Raw genomic sequence first — 23,707 nt, forward strand, 5'->3', positions numbered from 1 at the left:
TTATCTATCTATCTATCTATCTATATCTAGTTCTATTTCTCTGGAGAACTATTGGTTGGTTCTATTTCTCTAGAGAACCCTAATGCCCTCCCTTTCTATAATATACATTCTCAGAAGCATTTTCTTGGTTACTTGTTAATCATCTTTCAGATCTCAGTGTGAGTTGAGTTCCTTTGTTCTACCCTTTAAATCAAAGATCAAGATTTCTGTCTCTTTGAATACTGATCTCAACTTCAGTCAACATGCAACTATTAATTAGATAATTTATTCAGGAAACATTTATTGAATTCTTGCACCATGCATGGTTCCAAGCTTTGAACACATAGCAGTGGCACATCATCATACTATATATTAGTGTAATTACCTGATTAATATCTATTCATTCCTTTATACGTTTATAAAAGCAAGGACCTTGTTGTGTTACCAATGTGTCACTGAATCCTAATTCAATGCTTCAAGCGTGGTAAACATTAATGAATGAATAAGGTTTTTGAAAAGCAGGAACATTGTGTTGACCTTACTCATAGTATCTTTCATAGGATTGCGTGCATGCACACACTAAGATGTTCTACAATTCAGTTAGAGTTCTGTACATTTTAATATGTGTACTGTTTTCATGTAACCTTAAGCTCCTTATGATTATGGGTACTAAATAGAATACAATCAAATGGCATTTCAAAATAATTAAAAGAGTTAATTTGGGGATCAGAGTTTTCTACTGGAAGAAGGATTAAATTAATATGTATTATAGAAGGCCAGATTTCTCTGTTTAGATGAGTAATTCTTCCTGAATCAGGGTAAAAATCATGCCACTTTATAAGATGCTATAAGTCTTATGTTCCACAGGAAGGGTGGGAAAGAATCCAGCGCCCTTAAGAACTTCCTATTGTCTAGGCACCTTAGGCATTAGATCTTACAAAAGCTCTGGGAGGTTGATTTTTATCATTAGCTCATTTTAAGTCATGATAAGACAGAGACTTAGAGATGTTGCATAATCTTCCTTGCCTAGATCCCTAGAGTCATCTAGTAGTAAAGTTGGGAATTAGAAACCAGGTCTGTTGGACAGAAGCCAAGGCCCATCCCAGTCAGTAGAATGGGAGAGATGACACACCATTTTGTCATCATTCAAATAACCCCTTTGGGGTCAGAATCTCCTAAATTCTCTACAGAAAAGTATTACAGGAGAGTGCTGGCCAGGTGGAGAGACTCACAGAATCAGATACACACACACACACACGTGTGTATATAGACTGTATGCACTGTGTATACATATACTTCTTCAAAATATATTCCTATTATAAACTAGGGAATACAATTTGAGAACATGTAAAAATGAACATGTACTTTTTTTGGTTTGTGTATTTGATTGAGCCAAGCCTGGGACAGATGACCTCTGAACTGGAGTAATATGGTGTAAACAATCCCCTTGCCCTTTCTGGTATGCCCCTTTCTCTTTCTCTAGACCTTCTTCTCAGAGCTCTGACTTAGCTTCTGATGTAGCTGGCAGAATTTCTTTTCTCTCATTCCCACCAAAGTATATATCTGTTGAATTGTTGAACTGGATTATGTCAGAAGCATTAATTGGAAATCATCACTCTGTAGAGAACAACAAAAACACAAAATCTCATGACCAAGGAAGAGCAAAAGAACTTGTCGGGATTTCTCGACCTCACCTCTCAGAATGTTGACAATGAACTACAACCAAAACACAACCATGGCAACAAATTAGATATTTGTTGAACCAGGCCAAGACACAGAAATATACTGCATGCCAAAATGTAAAGGTGACATGAGTGATCAAAAGAGAGGGAAAGTGAAAGGTCAAGGGAGAAACTCTCAGCATGTAGGTACAGAACCATTTCCATGAGGTCAGCTACATTCCAAAGTGGCTGCGGCACTGGATGGGAGCTGTCGGGACATGCTGCACAGCCCAAGACAGTCTTTGAAGGTTTGTACCCACCCTCGTTTCCTGGAGATTTATGAGGCCAGTTCAGACTCTGTCTTGCCAGTGCTACATCAAAAACATGCATCTACACTCTTCTTAAACGAAACATACATCTATACTCTTCTTAAATGAAATAATAGACATCACAATAAGAAGGGCTGGGTGTATAGGTCAGGCAGATTTCACTCCTCTTTATGGATAGATTATTTTGGTAATTATAAACCGAATGGGCAGAATTAATTCATGTTTATTGAGCATTGAATTCTGGAGCCTGAAATCACAATATTGTATTTATTCTATGTGAGTTTCTTTTTTCCTTCCTTCCTCTCTTCTTTTCTCCCTCATCCTTTCTTTTCTTTTTCATTCAACAAATGTTTACTTGTCCTTACTCTACCAGGCACTGCTCTAGGGGCTGAGAAGGCATCAGTGATCAAGATAGACACAGCCCCTGACACTGTAGAATGTATCAAGACTAAAAGAAAAGATTATGTGAAGGGTTTCTTTGAAAGTCCTATGTGTTCATTTCTGTAGGAATGATCCAGGGGCTTATAAATAAAAATAGAGACAAGTTAAAATATTTCGTGATTTTAAATATGTGCCAAATATTTTAATGGTACACTCTGGCTGTGTATAGAAACTAAGAAACTAAGAGAACTGGAGGAGGTAAGGCATATGATGGGAAGAAGTTGCTGCACCAGGAAGCATAGAATAGTTCAGATCAGTGGTCAACTTCTAGAAGGTTCTGTGGTATGTAAGAGGCGATGCCTCTGCCCAGAGACAGAGCAAGTGCCTGGGGAATGTAGCTGATGAAATCATCAGAAGACCTGGCTTATGACAAAAGGGTGCATGGAAAGTTCAAGAGACTGAAGAAGTTGTCAGAGTGGCAAAGCAGCAGAGAGGGGCATACATGTGTGAAATTAGGCTGTAAAAATTGGAAGTGACCAATCATGCAGGTCATCATAAGAGTTTTGGTCTTTATCCCATGTGAAATGAAGACTTAGATATGTTTTAAGTATGCCAGTTTGTGTATGTCTCTATGTGTGTTTGTAAGAGAGGAAAAAAAAGGAGGGCAATTTTTGGAAATTTCAAGTGTACTGTGGTGGCAGTGAGGTTACTGTAAGGCAGTAAACTTAAAAAAAAATGACATTAGCCTGCAATAAGGTAATGGCCTTAAAGTGAGAGAGAATAGTCAGCTTTGAGTAATGTGAAAAGATAAAATCCACAGGGCATGCAGCTGGCTGTATTTGATAGAAGGTTATAAAGGATAACTCCTAGATTTTTGGGTTTTGTAGCATATAGCTGATAGTGTCATTCCCTGCAATAGAAAACACTGAGGGTAGAGTCAATTTGTTGGAGAGGAGGACAATTAACCTTATTTTGAAACTACTAAATATGAGGTGCTTTAGTGATATCCAAACGGTGATATCAAAGAGGCAGATGAATGGATGGGTTTGGGGCTCACAGGCAATGTCTGCGATAGAGACACTAATTCATGAGTCATCTGTAGTGAGGTGACAATTGAAGCCATTGGCCCAGATGGGATCTTTTTGCTTAACTGTAGAGTATAAGAAGAGGGCATAGGAACAAACCTTGCAAAATAACATTTCTTGGCCAAATAAACGAGATTAAATTTGAAGTGGAGATAAAATAGAAGTAAACAAAGATGTAGGGGGAAAACCAAAACAGTCTTGTGACATGGAAACAAAGAGAAAGGAGCATTTTAAGAATTAGCAAGTAGTCTATAGTGCGAAGTAATTCTTACAGGTAAAATAAAATGAGAATTGAAAAACGTTTAATCTAGGGGTCACTGGCAACCCAAGGTAACTCTTTTACATAGAAGGAAGGGGCTAAGGGCCAGGTAGAAATCAGTTGAGGGGAAAATATATCATGTTAAAAAGGAAAGGCTGAACACACATGAAATAGAAAGGATCATGGTAAGAAGAAATTGGACCTAAAGTGTAGGTTCCATGGACAGCAAAAGGGTTAGCTCTCTACTGACATTTGAGAGACAAAGGAGAGGGTAATGTAAATGGATGCTGAAAAGTTTGCCAAATTCATAGAAGTGAGTTAAGGGAGTTAGCATTATATGGCCTCCATTATCTCTCTAAAGCATTTGGCTATTTTTTGAGGGTGAAAATATTAAATTGCATTGGGAATTAGAGCAGAAGTAAAACAGAGAAATCAGGCAGGAGTTTTGTATTAGCTGCCTATTGCTACAGCAGTGCTGCATAACAAACCAACCCAAAGTGAGTGACTCAAAACACTAGGCTTTTCTTTAATTTGTGTTTCTGTGAATTAGCTTCATAATGCTTCTGGAGTTGTCTGAGATTTATCACATATTTTGAGGCTGGTTGGCTGTCACTGACCTAGGCTGGCTTCATCAGGTCACCTGAGATAAATGACTCCTTTCATCTCTAGCAGGCCAGTCCAAGAAGTTGTCATGGTCAAGGCAGAGATGCAGTAGCAGAAGTGGGAAGGCGCAAGCATATTTTCAAGCATATGCATGCATTATATTTGCTAATATTCTAATTCTATTGGCCAAACCAAGTCACATACCCATATTCAGGATCAAAGAATGGGGAAGGAGATTCTTCTCTGCAGTGGGAGAAACAACAAGGTCACGTGGCAAGGGGACATGAATACAGCGAAGGACACGGAATTGAGACCCTTAATGCAATCAATCTACAAGTCACCAATAGTATTAAGAGCACATTCACAATAATTTAACTTCATTGGATAGTGGAATCCAACAGCTCTATTGTGTGGATTTCTCCAGCAACATTTGATTGCTTAAGTAGAACACCAAAAAGATGTTTTAAACTATATGTGGGAATTGCTAGAATGTATGAAAAAGTGCAGAAAGACAGATAAGCAAGACCATGTTAGATATAAGTAAGGCTGTTATTGATGTAAAGCCATTTTAAAGTATCCACTGGCTAATGAGTCAAGTGAAGTTGTGGGAGAATGGAAAAAGGGGGGCTTGTGAAGCCAAAAGTTACTCATAGTGAATATAGTTTAAAACATAATATTGAAAAAGAGGGGGTTGAAGTCAGGAAGAGGGTGCTTGAAGTTTTCAGAGAGAACAATTTTATGAGATAACAAGGTCTAAGAAGTGGCAGTTTTGAGTAGGGAGCTGAGGTAAACCTAGTAAAAGGGGAAGGCAAAGGAAATGCAGTCAGGGAAGAGGAGAGTGTTGAGTCATTTTGGTAATAAATGAAACGATGAAAAATCTAAGTCTAGTGCTGGATGTGCGAGAGGCAGTAACCAGGAGTTCAGCAGATAAGTGTGGGGAAAGGGAAATATAATATAACCAAACAACACAGGATGCAAGAGCTGCATTTTATGGTCTGATCGATATAGCTGTTGTTATTGGGGAGAAGGGTTAATGAACTAGATGCAGCGAAGGGAAGCAAAGATGCCATCAAGATTTTCTCTCAACCTTGAAACATATGGGCTATTATACAAACAAACAACCAACAAACTCTGGGTTGTAAGAAAGGCAAGATGGAGGAAGCTACAACTTTTCTTTGTTGAGAATACATAAAGTTTTGGAATGAGTAGCGATGCCATGTTGTATAAAGTTGCCTAGCCAAACTGAGTACAGATGTTCCAGAATAGGACAGAGAATGACAAAGTTGGGAAAGGAAATGTGTTAAGGAACAAAATGGTAGGAGAAGGCAACAGAGCAACATTCACCCTTCCTCTCTGTCATCTCAGTGGTTCACTGGCAAGAGGCCAATGACTCCTGACAGTAACTCCATCTCTGTCCTGTTCACTTTCCCCACATTCATCTGCTAAACTCCTAGTTACTCCACCTCACACATCCAGCATTATGATACTGAGCTTATATTTTTCATCTTTTAATTTACTACATCTCTTCTCTCCTGGGAAGGACAGAAACCATTCTCACACTTGGTGATCTCAGAGTCCTTGAAGGAAAATAATAAAAAATTGTGGAGAGAATGGGAGGTAGCACATGGAGATTATACAGGGATAACATTATTATTCACTTTCTTTTTCATATGAGAGAAAAAAAGAGAAAACATATAAGAAAAACATGAAACTAAATATGGCATATATTTATCCTTTTAAATATAACATGAGTGTTAGGAATTATAACTTATTACATTAATGTGTCTAGAATATAATTGAAGGAACTAATTGAAGTGAAAATTAAACAGTATGTGATATTGCACAAAACTTGAATTCACATCCCAGTTTTGTCTGGCTCATAATCATGTCTGTCCTGGTAGGGGCATTGTAAATACATTTGGGAAAAAATGAATAAATTGTTGTATCTTGGAAAAGTATACAAAAAAAAGTATTTCTGATCCGGAGTTTTTCCTCTTCCTATTCTCCTGATTAATTTCTATCCATTCTCAGTATTAAACAACCTAGGAGATATGGACTTGGTATACAGTAGATGCTAGAAAATGATCTTTGGAATCTAAATTTGCTTATGTGAAGTTGGAGGTGTCAATAAAACCTATTTAGTTATTATTCAAAGTTCTTTTGCTGTCTTCTACTCATACTTGCCCAGTAACTCACGCCTTGCATGTTAGCAAACATTAATGATTTTTCTTGTAGGGCTGACCTATCATATTTACACACCCACACTCTCTGAGGTAATCTTGAGCCAGGCTCCTTCTGATTATATTTCGCTTTTTCATGCTGTTGTCCCAGAAGATGTTGACGTCATCCAGAGACACAGTAGCGCAGTCCTTCTTCAGAGGTTCAATTCATTCTACCATCCGGAAATTCTGCCGACAAGGCGGCCAGTGTTAGAAATTAAGCTTGTGACACGCAGGACATGGTGGAGTGCAAACATTGGTCAGTGCTTCCTCTCTCAGCCACAGAGGAAAGCCACACTGATTGGTATTCAGGAAGGGGACCTCCTGTTTCGAAGGATTCCTTCATGCTGTTCAGCAATGCTGTTTAGGGTGGATTTTCCCATTTGAACGGCAAAGCTTAAACACAAATATTAACTACCTGAAGCTGCAAATAGCAGCAGAGTACATTAAAAAAATAATGAATATGTTAACCAGCCTCTACCCAACCAAGAAAAATACTACGCAGAGACAAGGCTGATTTTAGAAAAATGCCCAAGGAAACATTAATAAAAAAGTTGAGTTTCCTTTCAAAGTTTGTTTTTGCTAAACATTCATAGTTTTGCTTTTTCCAATCCAATTTTATTATAAGAAAGATCTCCCACATGTGTACCTGGCATTCCTGTTAAAATAATCAGTAATACGCACACACAAAAAATGGAAATAGTGGGTGAGTTCTTAAGTGTGACAGAAAGAAACGGCAAGATATGTAACAAAGAAGGGAGACACTTCTTTGAATGCACGTGAGTTTGTAGCCTCTTTAGTTATAAGCAGAATTTCATGTCCTTATTATTTTGACTATTTACATTTTGATATTGTTCATTTGGAAAATCCAAGTCTATCTGATTCTTAACTGCAAGGTTTCTTCCCATGAAATCACTGAAGGTGCAACATTGCTTGTAGTCAGTAGAAGACTGATATTTTATGGCTATAATTCCAGGTTAGGGCAACAGATGGACATTCTATCACCTGTTGGATAGCTTCTTTGGTATTTATTTCTGTCCTTGGTGAAGATTAAAACTAAATTATTGGACTTGAAGAGGCAGTTCACACCTGTAATCCCAGCATTTTGGGAGGCCATGGCTGGAAGATCATTTGAGCCCAGGAGTTGGAGACCAGCCTGGGCAACATAGAAGATCCCTATTTCTCTAAAAAAAAAAAGTCTAGGTATGGTGGCACATGCCTGCAGACCCAACTACTTAGGAGGCTGAGGTGGGAGGATCACTTGAGCCCAGAAGTCGAGGCTGCAATCAACCATGATCATGCCACTGCACTTCAGTCTGCATGACAGGGTGAGACCCTCTCTCTCTCTAAAGAAAAGAGAAAACCTAAATGATTAAAACATTCTGTTCAATAATTCTCATTCTCAATTGGTAAAATAGGAATTTTACACTAAACTTAGCGAATAACAAAATGCTTTTGGTGCACTTTCTTTGTTCAGGGCTCTTTTTCTCAACACTTATGTCATTACTTCCTCATAACAAGCCTGTAAAGTTGGTATTAATATTAATCCATTTTCCAGATGAGGAAACTGAGGCACACAGAGATGAAAAACTGTCCAGGTGGTTGAGCCAGAATTGAAATGTTGGCTGTCTTCATCTGGAGCCCACACTTTCTACCTTCCTGTTGTGTTGTAAGTTAAACTCAGGTTGAAATTGGCTAACTTCGCTTTGCCTGGTTTCCTGTTAATCCACTGTCATTTAATGTTGGTTTTTGTTGATTTGTTTTGTTGTTTTTGTTTAGTTTTGTCTAATTTGTGGCTTATAAATCTTTTCTGTAATAATGACAGTAAAACGTGGGGCAGGGCACCTGGGTTCTAGTCACAGCTTAGCTACTAACTTCAAACAAGTTTGGATGTTGCATAAACTCAGTTTCCTTTCTATAAAGCAGATAAAATGAAAGAGCATAACTTTCTGCCTCATAAGGTTTTATCCTCCAAATCTACTGTGCTAACAAATTAAAAATGTTACCATAGATGCTTTTTCACTAAGCCAAAGGGATGCACCAAGCTGAAGTTTATGGAATTCAGTTTGACAACTTGTATATTAAACTTCTAAATTATTTTTCTGAAGAGGATGTTGAAACTAATGGAGAAAGGGAGGTTTAAGCTTATTGATGAATTTTTATTCATCCATTTACTCCACTTCAAGAGTTAGTCAAGAATGAGTTGTGACATGTATTTGAAACAATTAAGAACAATGACTGGCCACCTAGGTTTCTGTAATATCAAAAATGTGGGAATATCTACAAGGACAAATGGATGGTGAAGTAAATTTTGGATGCCAAGTGATACCTTGTGTCACTCTTCCAGGACTGCTGAAACTATTTCTAGGAAACCACACACAGGCACATGCCACAGTTGAAAGGGTCATCATAATATTTGTGCGTTCTTAGCATAAATTAATTTTGAAGACTATTTTAAGACAATTTGTTATTTTTATTTTCAAACATTTATTTGGAAGTCTATTTATTCTCACACCCACATAGGAATATTTATCTACATCCCTAAGTTTCCATTTTAGTTACTTCCTTGTAGAGTATTCTTCTGACTTGAATCTTGGATCAAATTCCTCAGTTTTTACATTGTTTAAAATAAGTTATCCTGCCATCCTTCTCTCCCAAGCTAGTGGTATCCTATAATCTATGAAAATGCACTGAAAATGAAGGAAAACCTTCAGTTAAACATTCTACCCTATTTTCTGAAAGGGATAATTCCTCCCTTTTATCTTTTAGCACAGTCTTTTGAAAGGATGTGGTCTTCATGGCTGGAAAGCCAGGATAGTTTTTGTGTGTTTTTTGATAAATTGAGGCCCATCAATTTGAATCACTAGACACTGTGCTTGTGGTTTTAGTACTTTCTTTTCTCTGGGACATCCTGCCCCCTACCATCCTTAATAACTTAGCTTTTCTGTTACCTCGTTTGATGACTGGCGGAGATGGTGGAGCAGCAGGAACCATCATAGTACATTCAATGAATTATTTAGTGAATCATCCTATAAATATTTAGTGAGCACCTTCTCTACGCAGGAATGGTTTTAAGTACTAAAGCTGTTACAGTCAAATGCCAACTCTGTACTCCTGCTCACACAGTGGTGACATTCTAGGAATATTGAACAGAGAAACCAAAAATCAATTATCTATATTAATATTTGTCTAAATGAGTACATATACCAATGAATAAGCTAATATTAAATTATGATATAAAATAGAAGTAATAAGATGTAATAGAGGTGTATGGGTTAAGAGAGGGATATGTTGGTGTAGTCAGGCTTCTGAGAGATGGCTTTTGAAGGGATACCATAGTTAGGAGAACAGCGAGCCACCTGAAGAACATTTTAGACAGAGGGAACAGCACACACAAATGCTGTGAGATGACAGCTACTGAGAATGTTGAGTAATAAAAAGAAGATAAAGTGAGAAAGATGGAAATTATACAGGATGAGGTCTGAAAGGCAGAAGAGGACCATTTCATATATGCCTTTATAGATTATGGAAAGGGCTATGTATTTTGTTCTAAGTACGATGGTGTAAAACAATGATTCTCAAAGTTTCGTGTGGATTAGAATTACATGAGTGACTTGCTAAGACCTAAGTTATTGGGTCCATCACTGGAGTTTCTGACTGAGTGCTTCTAGGGTAGAGCAAGAATTTTCATTTCCAACAGATGATGCTGACACTCCTGGTATAGGAAAAACAGTTCGAGAACCATTGCTGTAGTCAATAGCTGTTATGTGTACATACTCAGAATAGATTTCACCAAAATCGTACAAGTGAATCTTGATTTTCTTGTGCAAAACATCTCTTCTGTATTCTTAGCCCCAGCAATGTATTTTATTACCTTGGCCACAATGAGTTATTCAATGATGGACATATGACTTTTGTCAGTCAATTGAAATCCAATCCAGGAAAACTCTAGAAACTGTTGGAAAATGAAAGTTCTTAAGCTACCAGACAAGAAGCTCACAGTCAATACATAGGGAAATTCTCTCCAAAAGCTAAGTCAATGCAGATGAGCACTGAGCTGAAAGATGACAAGAGACTGAGCTCTGGTACCTTCCGTTTATACCCCTGGATGTAGTCATGCCTAGGTCAATTATACTTCTCTGATTTCTATTTCCATCACTAATCTTCCCATCTTATGGTTTAGGAAATTTCTCTTTGGGTTCTGAAACAACTCAAAATATAAATACGAATAAAAAGCTATAGTAGATACACCACTTTTACAAACTTAGATGCACCTTGCTTCATCACCAAGAACCAGACAAGTGAGTTTACATTGCTAAATACTACTCTGTACATTTATAAAATAAATAGGCTTCATACAGGCAAACGAGATATTTCAAAATAGAAAATCTCAAGCAAATAGGAGAATGAACTAGTTAGTCAAATTAACACAGGCATTTGAAAATGTGCTAAATAGCACTTGGTGACACTATATTATTGCTAGCAGCATTGTTACCTGACTATTATCTATAATATGACCCCTAAATAAAATTTGTAATTGTATTCTTCTGTCCTTTTATGTGGAAACCTCACATTCTCTACAAGTTGGTGCATGTTTTCCGTTATAATTATACAAAGCAGTTTCTCATCATTTAGCTTCTGTCTAAATGTGATCTGTTCAAATAGTCTTTCTTGACTGTTCTATTTCAACTGTCATCTCCCTACTCAAGATGAAGTCTATCAAGCCATCATATTTCATTACTTTCTGAGAAAACATTTTCTTAGATTATTTTGTTTGGTTATTTTTTATCTCTTAGAATATAAACTATATGAAAGCAGTGGTGTATTCTCTTATCATTAACATTCTGTCACCCAATTGATATTTTAGAATAGAAAAATGAATAAATTGTACACTTTTGCCTTTCCTTAAATACATTTTAAAAATTTGAGTGTTTCTTTTCTATATTTGTATCTATACCTTTGGAACAATTTTAGGTCAAATTTCATTTTAGTCACAAATCTTCTCTGGCTACCATCACCCAAAGCAAGTTCACTTGCTTCTGAGCCTAAGAACTAACGTGATAATATGAAAATTATCTTGTCCCTACTTGTGTTGAGCTTTTCTGTGTGCAAACTTCTCTTCCTTATCAGACCTTCCTGAAGCAATGCCAGTATTTTTTATTTGTATTTCCACTTTATCAATATTTCTTTGCATAGAGCACAGACATACAAATATTTGTTGACTGCATGAATAGATGGATGCATATTTAAGGGCCAAAATGCCCATAGTCATTTAAAACTCTTGTATTCTCCAAATAGATATTTTCTTATTATATATAGTCTTAAAGACTGTGAACTATGCTGTAAGTGAAAAATCTTAACTTCTGATATTATATTGAATATTCATAGAAACTGTACAATATTTATAGAAATAATCAAAGCAGATATTCATAGAACTCATGAAATAAACAGGTGAATAAGTAAAAATTAAAGTATTTAGTAAGATGATGAGTGGGAAAATATGGGGACTGCCTGTAATTTTTTATTTATGCATCAGCTTTATGATTCCAACATGCTGCCACTGACCCGTTGGCCATAAGTGAATCAAAGTGTTTTCCTGCATTAGCGCAGGATTTGTGCCAGGCTCTCCATGCCTCCTCCCTTGTCCAACCTCATGACCCCTTCAGCATGGACTTCTAGGACAAGGTGTGGGCTTTGGCAGACCTGAAACATTTCGGAAAGGAAGCTGGTGTTTTGGGGGCAGTTGTAAGTCTGTTTTTAGACATGTTATTTCTGAAGTAGCAGCAGGGTACTGAGCATGACATCTATATGTATGGAGTTGTATGTAGTTAGAAATATGGCATTGCAGATATGAGAGAAAGATAACATCGTTGGTCTTAGAATTTGAGAGTCATAAGCATATAGTCTTAAAGAAAATGTGGATGAATGCAAAATACAAGTTAGTGGTGATCTCTGGGGAGAGACAACGGCTGATGGTGTTACATGTGGGGAGGATAATTGAGGGATAATCTTCAAAGTTATTGGTAATCTTCCGTAATCTGGTTGATATGTTTTATTATTTTTTCAAAAATCACATATATATGTTATATATGAATGCTATATATCTCACAATAAAAAGATTTACAAGTATGGCTGCCTTTCAAAATAAAAATGTGCAATGGCAAAAAGCAAATATTTAATGCTTCAAATATCTTAGTTAATTTCCTAAAATGTGATTACTTGAAGCATTTAGTTGGAATAACTCAAGTGCGTACAACAATTTGCCTCAGCTTCTAGCTATTTCAGGGACACTCTTGGATGTAAATGAACTCATGATATTTTTCTCAATTCTGTTTACTCTTGTGTGAACAACCATGACTATTTTCTCTTCACACTGAAGGCTCTTCCTCTGTAAAAGATGATTTCCAAACATCTACAACAAAAAGAATGGAGAAATTTGTCCCCAAATTGAATCCTACATTAATGAATGCATGACATATGTACCAGTTACTTGTTGACATAATGATGTTTCATTACAAACCACCCTGACATTTATTGCCTTAAACGTATCATGTATTTGCAGGTTGTCTGGGAGACTCTTAAAGTCTTGAGTGGGCCCTTCCTGCACCTGCAGTCTGCTGCAGATGAGCTAGGGGGCTCTGCTGATCTTAGCTAGGGTCTCCTATGTCTGGGATACTCTGTCAGCTTGTCTAGGACCTCCGCTGGAAAACTTGGACAATTCTTCTCTGCCTTACTTGTCCCATCCACTGAGCATTTTCTCATGCCAAAGTTAGAAGAGTAAATTAGAAAAAAGACACATTCAAGGACTTTTCAGGAGTTTCCAGACTCTGTTGACACCATATTTGTTCATAATTGGGCAAAACAAGAATCAGGGGATAGAACAAAATGCTGTCCAGAGTGGGAGGGCACTGCACATTATGGGGCAAAGAGAGAGGAGGAGAGTGGGGCCATTGATGCAGCTCATCTACCACCACATGTTCTTCCTCCCCTCCTGGCCCTTGCTCATTCTCTTTCTATGATTTCCTGCCTATTAGGATTCTACATGCTAGCCTTCCCTTGAGGCTTAGGTCAGGTGTCCATGACTGCATATGCAGTTATTCCAGCCTTCTCTCCCATCCAAAACGTTAAGGTACTCACTGTTTGCTTCCATCATTTTAACTTTTTTATCTCCATTGTCGGGTGTTGTTTCATAACTGACTGTCTCATCAGAAAATGAGTTATTAATAAAGAATATTTGTTTTGTAACCCTGAAAAATCTGGTAGAAACAGGGTAGAAAATAGACCCTGATCAATAGTTTTGATTATTTGTCCATTGATTTACTTTTATAAATCTGTTCAGTCATAAATACACATGGCCCTTTTCTAGAGTCCTGGTATGTTAACATTGATTCTTTTGGCAACTGGGTATAACCCATCAATTTCTTCCTTCTTTTTATTTCTTATTTTCATGATTCTTCCTATTTCCTTCCATCCTTCTTTTCTTTTTGAAAAGCTTTTCTTTAGATTAAAAGAATTTGACTTGTTCAGAAAAAAGGTCTAAAAACCCTTTTCATCACAGTTAATTAGATTTCTGACTTGTTCTCTATAGCCAATATTTCTTCAGCACATTACTTGAGCACACCCCTAAAAACAGGTGTCAAAACACATTAAAGGCATGGCTTCCTAAAACATCAAAGGAAACTGTGTTCTCTATTTTCATAAATGCCACCACAAAGCTAAAAGCCTGTCTAAGTTAGTCACGTGAGCCATTTTACTGGTCAAGATATGGGTAATTTGAGTGCTGCCCTCGGTATTGATCTCATCTCATTTATACGTGTTTAAAATTCTACATTAATCCAAATTCTACTTTCTGAATAATTTATGCAGAGGCCAAAGAAATGTCAGTTTGCAAATAATTGGAGGACCTTTACAGAGATTCCAGGTAAAAGTACAGAGCTGAAAAGTAGAAAGCAACAGTGCAAATCTTGTCATGTGGACTGTTCAAGGGCACGATAGTTATCAAATCCAACCTTTCAATTTCACAGTCTAGGGTTTAATGAGAGCCCCCAGGGCTTAGGTTTCCCATCAGGGAGGTGACCTTGGCCCCAGCCATCAGCAACAAGGATTTGAAAAACACTAAATCCATAACCCACATTAGATTGATCCCATGTAAACTGGGTGGTAAAATGGGAAATTTGAGATGCAATACTTGAACCTTAGATCAATTGGGCAAGAAATATAATAAGGCATTATTATTCTCATTCCACAGTTGAACTTCTTCAAATTCAACTGTATAATAAAGAAGTTGAATGCCTTGCCCAAGTTCACACAACCAGCAAGTACAAGAGTATCTGGTTTATCTGGCTCTAGAATCACTTTCCTTTGCTTTCTCAACAGATGGCTGGATGCATGACCTTGTCATATACGTAAAACATCCACAGACTAACTGGAAAAGGACTTCACCTCAGCCAAAGTGAGTGCATTGCAGAATAAGTGCAGAGAGCTTACCTTGGTTTTTAAAGATATTGCAATCCGTTTTAACTGGGGATCTCATTGCGATGTGCTCCTATGTCTTGAGACAGGTAAGCAAAACAAAATGAAGGTGATTAGCATGGGGAAAGATGGGGCATATTTGAAGCAAACCCACTTTGTAAAGAATTTCCTCATTCCTCACTCTTTATTCTTTCACTTAAAACCTACTGTGACATTTAGCTCTGTTTTTCATGGCAATGTATCCTTTTCTCCTTTTCATTTTTTTATTTCTCCTTTATCTTGAATAAATTGCTCCATGAGATTTTTCTCTCTTCACTTCCTAAGACACCCTAGACATTCCCTCACATGAAATCAACCAGGTTGGTCTGTCTGCTCATGCCTCCGCTGTTCTCATAAAGAAAGAGAAGAAAGGGGCTCAATGCCTGGAGTGTGTGAAAATGGGGTAAGGTGAGGGCAGAGTGTGGCAGGTATTGTGCTGAGGCCATGAATGCATAATCACTACTGTCACAGCAAATAGATTCTGTCATGAGGAATTCCATGGTTTTCCAGAGGAAATCAGCTTTCCCTGCAGGCTGCCAAGCCCAAATGAGCTCCTTACAGCACCTGCAGATCTGAGCATCAAGCAATTATTCCACTATCTTGCCTAAAAACAAAGACTTTGCTACCCTTTGACAACCTCTGACCTTTTCCCGCTAACATAAACTAATTATATTTGCAGCAGGAGGGGAGGAAGGCTTTCGTAGTCCTCCGTGGGAGTTGTCTTTCATGCTTTGTGCCACGTTGTCGGTTCTGGCAATCCAAAAAATGACCACCCTTCAATCAAAGGAGTTGCTGGGCAAAGCACTTAAAGAGATACAGGGAGGCCCTTATCACAAGTAAATCTCACTGTCTAGGCTTGGTCAGAGTAGCCCACACTGTCCAGTTAGCAATAGTACAAGAGAGCCATTGTTAAGTGTCACTTAGCAGCAATTACAGCCTGGTCAAAACAGTTTGTGTGTGTGTGTGTTGTTTTGTTTTTAGACAACCTGTTAATGGGCCCACAATTAGGTGTAAGGAATAACCCGGGCTGCAGGCACTGAAGCAAGGTCAGAGGTTAATTGAGACTTTCTATCCTAATAATCTGAGTTTTTGCAACTTTTTGCTGAGAGAATAGTCTTCAACAAAAAGGAGATCATATGATACAATTAGTTGGAAAGCAGGAGGGTCAAAATTCCCAGATGAGAAAGGAAAACTGGCCAAGGAAATCAGGCCAGAGGGACCACCTGGGCCACTTCAGATGCCAAGAATATCTGTGGCCATTCATCTGGTGGATGAGGCACAAAGCGGTGTGCCCTCCATTCATCACATCCCTCCTGTCTACCAAAGAAAATACAAGGTCAATGCCATAAACAGGAGGCATCTCAGGGTAATTGAAATTCCAGAAACGGCCTCATTAGAATAGCTTACAGGCAATCATGTTTTTCTTTTCCTATTGAAGGTATATTCATGTCTTGAAATTGCATGGAAGGCCTTCTTTGTGGTGGCTGGGGTTGCAGAGGGACTTTCTGATAGTTTTTGAAGGATTGTGTCTAAATAAACGGCTTCCTTCATAGCTGAGAGGAAGAACCCAACAGAACCTCCTGGGCTTGCTGGCTATGGCGCAGCACATGTAACGTCCACACCTGCTCCCTTGCTCTTAACTGTCAAAGGGCCCCTCTTTCTCCATTCCTTCTAGGTCATAATCAACGTATTGTGTCTTAAGCAGCTGTTCTTTATCTGGTATCCTGAAACTACTATTGGAGGTTTCTTGGCTTTAATCTTTCTTACAGTTTTTCTTTTGCTTTTAACCCTTTCCCTTATTCACACCCGCTAATGCAAACTTTTGACACTTCCAGCTGGCAGATCCCTCTGATGGGAAGTGGACTAAAATTTGCTAAATCATTTTGTTTCTTTCCTTTTTTTTTTTTTTTCCAGTACAGCTGGTGCCAAAATGTGATGATTTGTTTTGCTCCAGTCACTGAAGTTTTTGTTTTCTTTTATTTCAACCCCATACTGGCTTCCCAGCTTGATGCTGAGTCATCTGGTGCAGGTGTTCTAAGCGGCTGGCATTTATGTCACTTGCAGGTGGTTTGGGTAAATTACACGATGTTCCTGCAGCTCTGTTGAGGCTCTCTCAGGTCCCTTTGATCCTGGCCTTCCTGCGGGTCTTGCACATATGCAGAACTTCAGGGCACTAGGTGAACTTTTAGATGGATTCTACTCAAAGCTGGTTGGGTTGCTATGGGCCTCACAGTCTGATGGGCTGCAACTGAGGGTAAGAGAGGTTCACTAAAAGAAAGAACCCTGAAATCACAATGTACTGCAGCTTCACCTACATAGGGAATTACATACCCAATGTGCAGTGGAACGTAAGTTAATTCTACAGCTTCTTAAGTAAATTGGAACAAAGGGACCACATTTTGCTTCTGAAGAAGGAGAAAGGTATGTAGGAAAGTAAGAGCTGGAGTAGGGAAATTGTTAAGTATTAAACATATGTATTTAGTGTTTTTTCTTCATTACGTTTGTCTGACCCCAAACTGTCTCTAGCCCCTGTTCCAATGCTCAGTGCAAAGACTGGCTCATAGGCAAGAATCTCAAAATCTCATCTACTTATACTGTACACATACAGCTTCTATTAGAAACTTACAAATCCTCACTACCTTCTATCTAAGAAGGCTGCTTTTATCATGAAACAATACACACCACTTGGGAACACTCAACATCTTCTTTTCCTGTAAAGATATACAACTTAGTGAGAGAAATTTCTGTTTGGTCATAGCCAAAGGCAAGACATATCAACTTCAATTTTCAGAATAAAGTTTTTGGGAAAGCTGTGTCTTCCTAGGACTGCAGAAGTCCCACCATTGTAGGTGATATGGTTTGACTGTGTCTCCACCCAAATATCATCTTGTATTTCCACATGTTGTGAGAGCGACCCAGTGAGAGGTAGTTAAATCATGAGGACTGGTCTTTCTCATGCTGTTCTCATGATAGTGAATAAGTCTCATGTGATTTGATGGTTTTTAAAAAGGGGAGTTTCCCTGCACAAGCTCTTCTCTTGTTTGCCACCATGTGAGACATGACTTTCACCTTCTGCCATGATTGTGAGGCCTCCGAGCCATGTGGAACTCTAAGTCCAGTAAACCTCTTTCTTTCATAAATTGCCCTGTCTTGGGTATGTCTTTATTAGCAGCATGAAAATGGACTAATACAGTAAATTTGCACCAGTAGAGTAGGGCACTACTGTAGATACCCAAAAATATAGAAGCAACTTTGGAACTGGGTAATAGGCAGAGGTGGGAAGAGTCTGGAGGGCTCAGAAGAAGACAGGAAAATGTGGGAAAGTTTGGAACTTTCTAGACACTTGTTTAATGGCTTTGCCCAAAAGGCTAATAGTTACATGGACAATGAAATCCAGGCTAAGATGGTCTCAGATGGAGATGAAGAACTTGTTGGGAACCAGAGCAAAGGTGACTCTTGCTATGTTTCAGCAAAGAGACTGGGGGCATTTTGCTCTGCCCTAGAGATGTGTGGAACATTGAATTTGAGAGAGATGATTTAGGGTATCTGATGGAAGAAATTTCTAAGCAGGAAACCATTCAAGATGTGACTTGGGTGCTGTTAAAGGCATTCAGTTTTAAAAGGGAAACAGATCATAAAAGTTAAAAAATTTGCACCCTGGCAATACAATAGAAAAGAAAATACCATTTTCTGGGGAGAAATTCAAGCAGGCTGCAGAAATTTGCATAAGTAACGAGGAACCGAATGTTAATCACCAAGACAATGGGGAAAATGTCTCCAGGGCATGTCAGAAACATTTGCAGCAGCCCCTCCCATCACAGGCCTGGAGGTTTAGGAGGAAAAAATGGTTTCATGGGCTGGGCCCAAGGTCCCTTTGCTGGGTGCAGTCTAGGGACTTGGTGCCCTATGTCGCAGCCGCTCCAGCCATGACTAAAAGAGGCCAAGGTACAGCTTGGCCTGTTGTTTCAGAGGGTGGAAGCCCCAAGCATTGGCAACTTCCATGTGGCATTGAGCCTGCAGGTGCACAGAAGTCAAGAATTGAGATTTGGGAACCTCCACCTAGATTTCAGAAGATGTATGGAAATGCCTGGATGCCCACACAGAAGTTTGCTGCAGGGGCGGGGCCCCCATGGAGAACCTCTGCTAGGGAAGTGCAGAAGAAAAATGTGGGTTTGGAACCTTCACACAGAGTCTCTACTGGGGCACTGCCTAGTGGAGCTGTGAGAGGAGGGCCACTGTCCTCTAGACCTCAGAATGGTAGATCCAGTGAGAGCTTGCACTGTGCACCTGGAAAAGCCACAGACAGTCAATGCCAGCCAGTGAAAGCAGCCAGGAGGGAGACTGTACCCTGCAAAGCCACAGGGGCACAGCTGCTCAAGACCATGGGAACCCACCTCTTACATCAGCATGACCTGGATGCGAGACATGGAGTCAATGGAGACCATTTTGGAGCTTGAACACTTGACTGCCCCACTGGATTTCAGACTTGCATGAGGCCTGTAGCCCCTTTGTTTTGGCCAATTTCTCCCTTTGGAATGGCTGTGTTTGCCCAATGCCTGTACCCCCATTGTATCTAGGAAGTAACAGACTTCCTTTTGATTTTACTGGCTCATAGGCAGAAAGAACTTGCCTTGTCTCAAATGAGACTTTGGACTCTGGACTTTTGAGTTAATGCTGAAATTAGTTAAGATTTTGGGGGACTGTTGGAAAGACATGATTGGATTTGAAATGTGAGGACATGAGATTTGGGACATTCCTGGGGCAGAATGATATGGTTTGGCTGTGTCCCCACCCAAATATCATCTTAAATTTACATGTGTTGTAGGAGGGACCCAGTGGGAGGTAATAGAATCATGGGGTGGCAGGGTCTTTCTCGTGCTGTTCTTGTGATAGTGAATAAATCTCACAAGATCTGATGGTTTTAAAAAGGAGAGTTTCCCTGCACAGCTCTTCTCTTGTCTGCTGCCATGTGAGACATGACTTTCACCTTCTGCCAAGTTTGTGAGGTCTCTCTGGCCACATGGAACTGTAAGTCCAATAAACCTCTTTCTTTTGTAAATTGCCCAGTCTCAGGTATGTCTTTATCAGCAGCATGAAAATGGACTAATACAGTAAGCTACTGCATGGGTTTTCACAGAGTGATCAACCATCCAAGGAGTTTCTCAGGATTGACTCTGCTAAGATCAAAACAGTCCTGGCAAACTGTGGCCAACCTAATGTGTGTATTGAATTACCTGCAGAACTTGTTAAAAACATAGACCCCTGAGCCCCACCCCTACAGGGTCTGGGGGAGCCCTGAGAATTTGTATTTTTAACAACCTTCAATGTGGTAGTGAAACTGCCAGAGCAGGGCTATTCGTGGAGTTGGACGGAGCATCTCTGTAGAACTTGTGAAGGGGAGCAGATGAAAGTGAAGAGCACAGATCTGGAGCAGTGCGGATGATACAGAAAGGCATACTATTTTAAGTGACTCACCCCCAATGTATCAGGAACTTATTGCCACCATAAACAACAACCAGAAAATCTCAGTGACATGAAACAGTGAACATATTCTCATGTTCACAGAACAGCAAGTAGAATATGGTTCAGCTGGTATGGGCTCAGCTGGGTGGTTGTATTTCAGTCTGTAAGTTGGCTGCATGTCTCTCCCATATGTCTTAGTGTGGTCAACTGACACATGTTTTACTTCTGTTGAGAGTCATAAGTGGAAACATGTGACACTTCAGAAAGCTTAGACTCAGAACTGGCACAATATCGCTTCTCATTGGCTATCACCAGTCAAGCCCCAAAACAATGGAGTGAGCAGTGTGCTCTTCCAATGAAAGTAAGGAGAGAGTAAATATTTCCTAAGTAATAATCTAATCTACTATAGTGATCTCAGAGTTTTAGAGTACTCAATCTAATTGGGTATATAATTGGATACATGTCAGTGACTGGTATACAAATGCTGTATGTCTAATAACCTACAACAAACTTTCATATTCTTTTACCATTCAGGTAGGAATAAATACCAGGAAGCTGAAATGTTTACTAATTGCTAAAGTACATATTTGTCTCAAGACATTTTCCCACCTTGGTTGCCCAATAACTTGGAATATACAAAATTCAATGTTTTTCCAATTTATAAATGTTTGGTTAGGCATAAGAGTACTGTATTTTATTTTTATTTTAACTGATTTTTTATTTTGCATTTTGTTTTCTTTACTCTTTTCTTTAAAGTCCTCAACCAGCTTTTTTTAGTTAAATAAACCTGAAAATTTAGTGGATTTTCCCTGTGTAATTATTACAAATATTTCCTGTGACAGTGATATATCATGTAAGAGACTTATAGATAAAACACAAATAACTACTGAAACAAGTAAATTTTTTAAAAATCATTTTGAATCTATAACACAAATATACTACCTTCTAACAAAAGACTACACTAGAACCATCTTGTTCTTTAAACATGTATGTTGTTCCTGATTCTTGGAAAAAATATTTATTAGAATCTATCAATATACAAAACTTAAAAGGTATTTATTATCCTTGGCAGGGCCTTCAAGGGGATCAATATTTCCAGGATGTTGGTATTAGCATCCATTGTTCGCTGGCTAGATCTTTTCCAACAGAGCATGTGACTCTCGTCATTACAGCAGCGGAATGCATTTATCAAAGTTAAGGAAGTCGTTTGCCATTCGGATGGCCCAAGAAGCATAAATATTTATCATTGAGCCTTGAGAGAACTCTCTATTATAAAAAGATTGGCTAATTTCTTAAAACTACTCCTTCAGTAAGGACCCAGGTTATGTGCCATGGTATCTGTAGCTTTCTGGCTGGGTCAGGGTGACCTGCACACAACCCTGGCAGGACGCCCTTGGACACAGTATTTGCACCCCTTTGGTGTGCCAAGGTATCAAGCATTCACAGTTCACATTGAAACCACTAAACGAAGAGCTGCGCAAACAGGTCATCAGTTTCTCCAGAGGGGAAAAATCTTACAACTGTTATGAAGGGTCAAAGGTAACTTTCATTTTGAGATGCTAACTACTCCAAGAATTTGATGCAGGAGGCAGCTGGTTAAAATGAATGAGTGCTGCAGCGTTGAAGGGGAAAATCAAATGGATGGTTATAATAAAAGTGCAATATGCAACATAATAAGTATGCAGAGAATAAGGGACACTATTGTTAATAAACATCTATTAGTCAAGATGATCTTTGTAGAGCTGGGCTCTTTAATATTATACCTGCTAATCACATGCAATTAAATTTAAATTTAAGGTGGTTGAGATTAGAAATTCAGGTCCTCAGCCACAGAGGCCACATACAACGTGTTCAATAGCCACGTGTGGCCATTGGCTACCATATTGGAGAGCCCAGATATAGAACATTTTCATTACTGCAGAAATTTCTATAGGACAGCAATGACCTGGAGTGTTTTGCTATTGGAGGGGTTTTGGACTTAGCGCTTTTATATAGGAAACATGATTTTTTTAAAGAAGCCATCCCATGGAATGCTTCTCTCAGTCCAGTGCTGCAGAAAGGGTTGCCCTAAAATTAGGACCTAGAAAATTCATTTATCATAAATGAAAAAACTGTTACTACTATTAATAATATTTTTGTCCTGGTGAATATTTACATTGTACCACACACTGTGCTAGTTGCTTTATACATATTGTGTCATTTAATTCTTGCCTTAGAGACTAAGATCTATCTGTGAATTACTTTGAGATAAATCAGGTTAAGAGAAAAATAAAAACTGACTTTAGATCACAATTAAGTAAATATATTTAAACCTAAAGCAATTATTGCTCTTTGAGAGAGAGAGAGAGAGTGTGTGTGTGTGTGTGTGTGTGTGTATAACTAGCAGCCCATTGTTACTGAGATAACTACACAGAATTAAGCAATAAACTCTGCCAGAGCCTGGGGATATAAGGACAGGAATAAAGACGATTATCAGAGACAAGGGAAAGAAAGAGAAAGTGAGAGGTATTTGAAGATTCACTAAAGAGGCTGAGATTTAGTAGAAATAGTTGAGAAGACTCAGAAATTTGGTTGTAAGATCCAGGCAAGCATGGAGAAAGGCTGCACTTAAGAGATTTGTGGGTTCCCAGGCTAACTCCAGAAAAGAGGATTAGGGCAGCAAGACTGATGCTGAAACCACCAAATGGTCATATTAACATCTGAGTTTCCTTCCAAGATCAAGTTGGATCCAGTGCATAGATGAAAGGATTTAAGAACATGAGGTTGGATGTGGATTGCTGCTTTCAAAGACTTGGACAAAAGAAAAGTCACAGCCTCTTAATTTCTCTCAGTGAACCTCAGCTTAGCCACTAAATTTCAGAGGAAGCAGATGGCACACATTCAACGTTCTGGGATATGACTATACACAGTCAGACTAAGAAAAGGTCACAAAGAAGTAAAAAAAATAAGTGTTGTACATCAAGATGGTTGGTAATGAAAATACCCTATCCTACTCAGTTTATAGTAAATCGCTTCTATATAGAGTAATTTATTAAAATCTCAGAACATTAAGAATTGCCAAGTCTTGATTTATTGCAGAAAATTTTGCCATGGTGTTTCCATTTAGAAACTTATTTCTTATCTTACACAAAGTAAAAAAACCATCTCTTTAGCACCTGGTATTATTAGTGAGGTGTAACTGGGGTGACAATATAATTTATTATCCAAATAGAGACAC

The 23,707-nt window shown here is 38.6% G+C and overlaps 1 long non-coding RNA gene across 1 annotated transcript; it reads left to right on the plus strand.

The window, feature by feature from the left end:
• Positions 1 to 1,704: 1,704 nt before the first annotated feature.
• Positions 1,705 to 22,784, plus strand: LOC130541062 (uncharacterized). Its single transcript, XR_008955105.1, has 3 exons — positions 1,705 to 1,948; positions 14,893 to 15,077; positions 21,563 to 22,784. It is a non-coding gene; the product is annotated as an uncharacterized LOC130541062 (long non-coding RNA).
• The last annotated feature ends 923 nt before the right edge of the window (positions 22,785 to 23,707 follow it).

This window comes from Pan paniscus, chromosome 21 (genome assembly GCF_029289425.2).
Source record: "Pan paniscus chromosome 21, NHGRI_mPanPan1-v2.0_pri, whole genome shotgun sequence".
Lineage (NCBI taxonomy): Eukaryota > Metazoa > Chordata > Mammalia > Primates > Hominidae > Pan > Pan paniscus.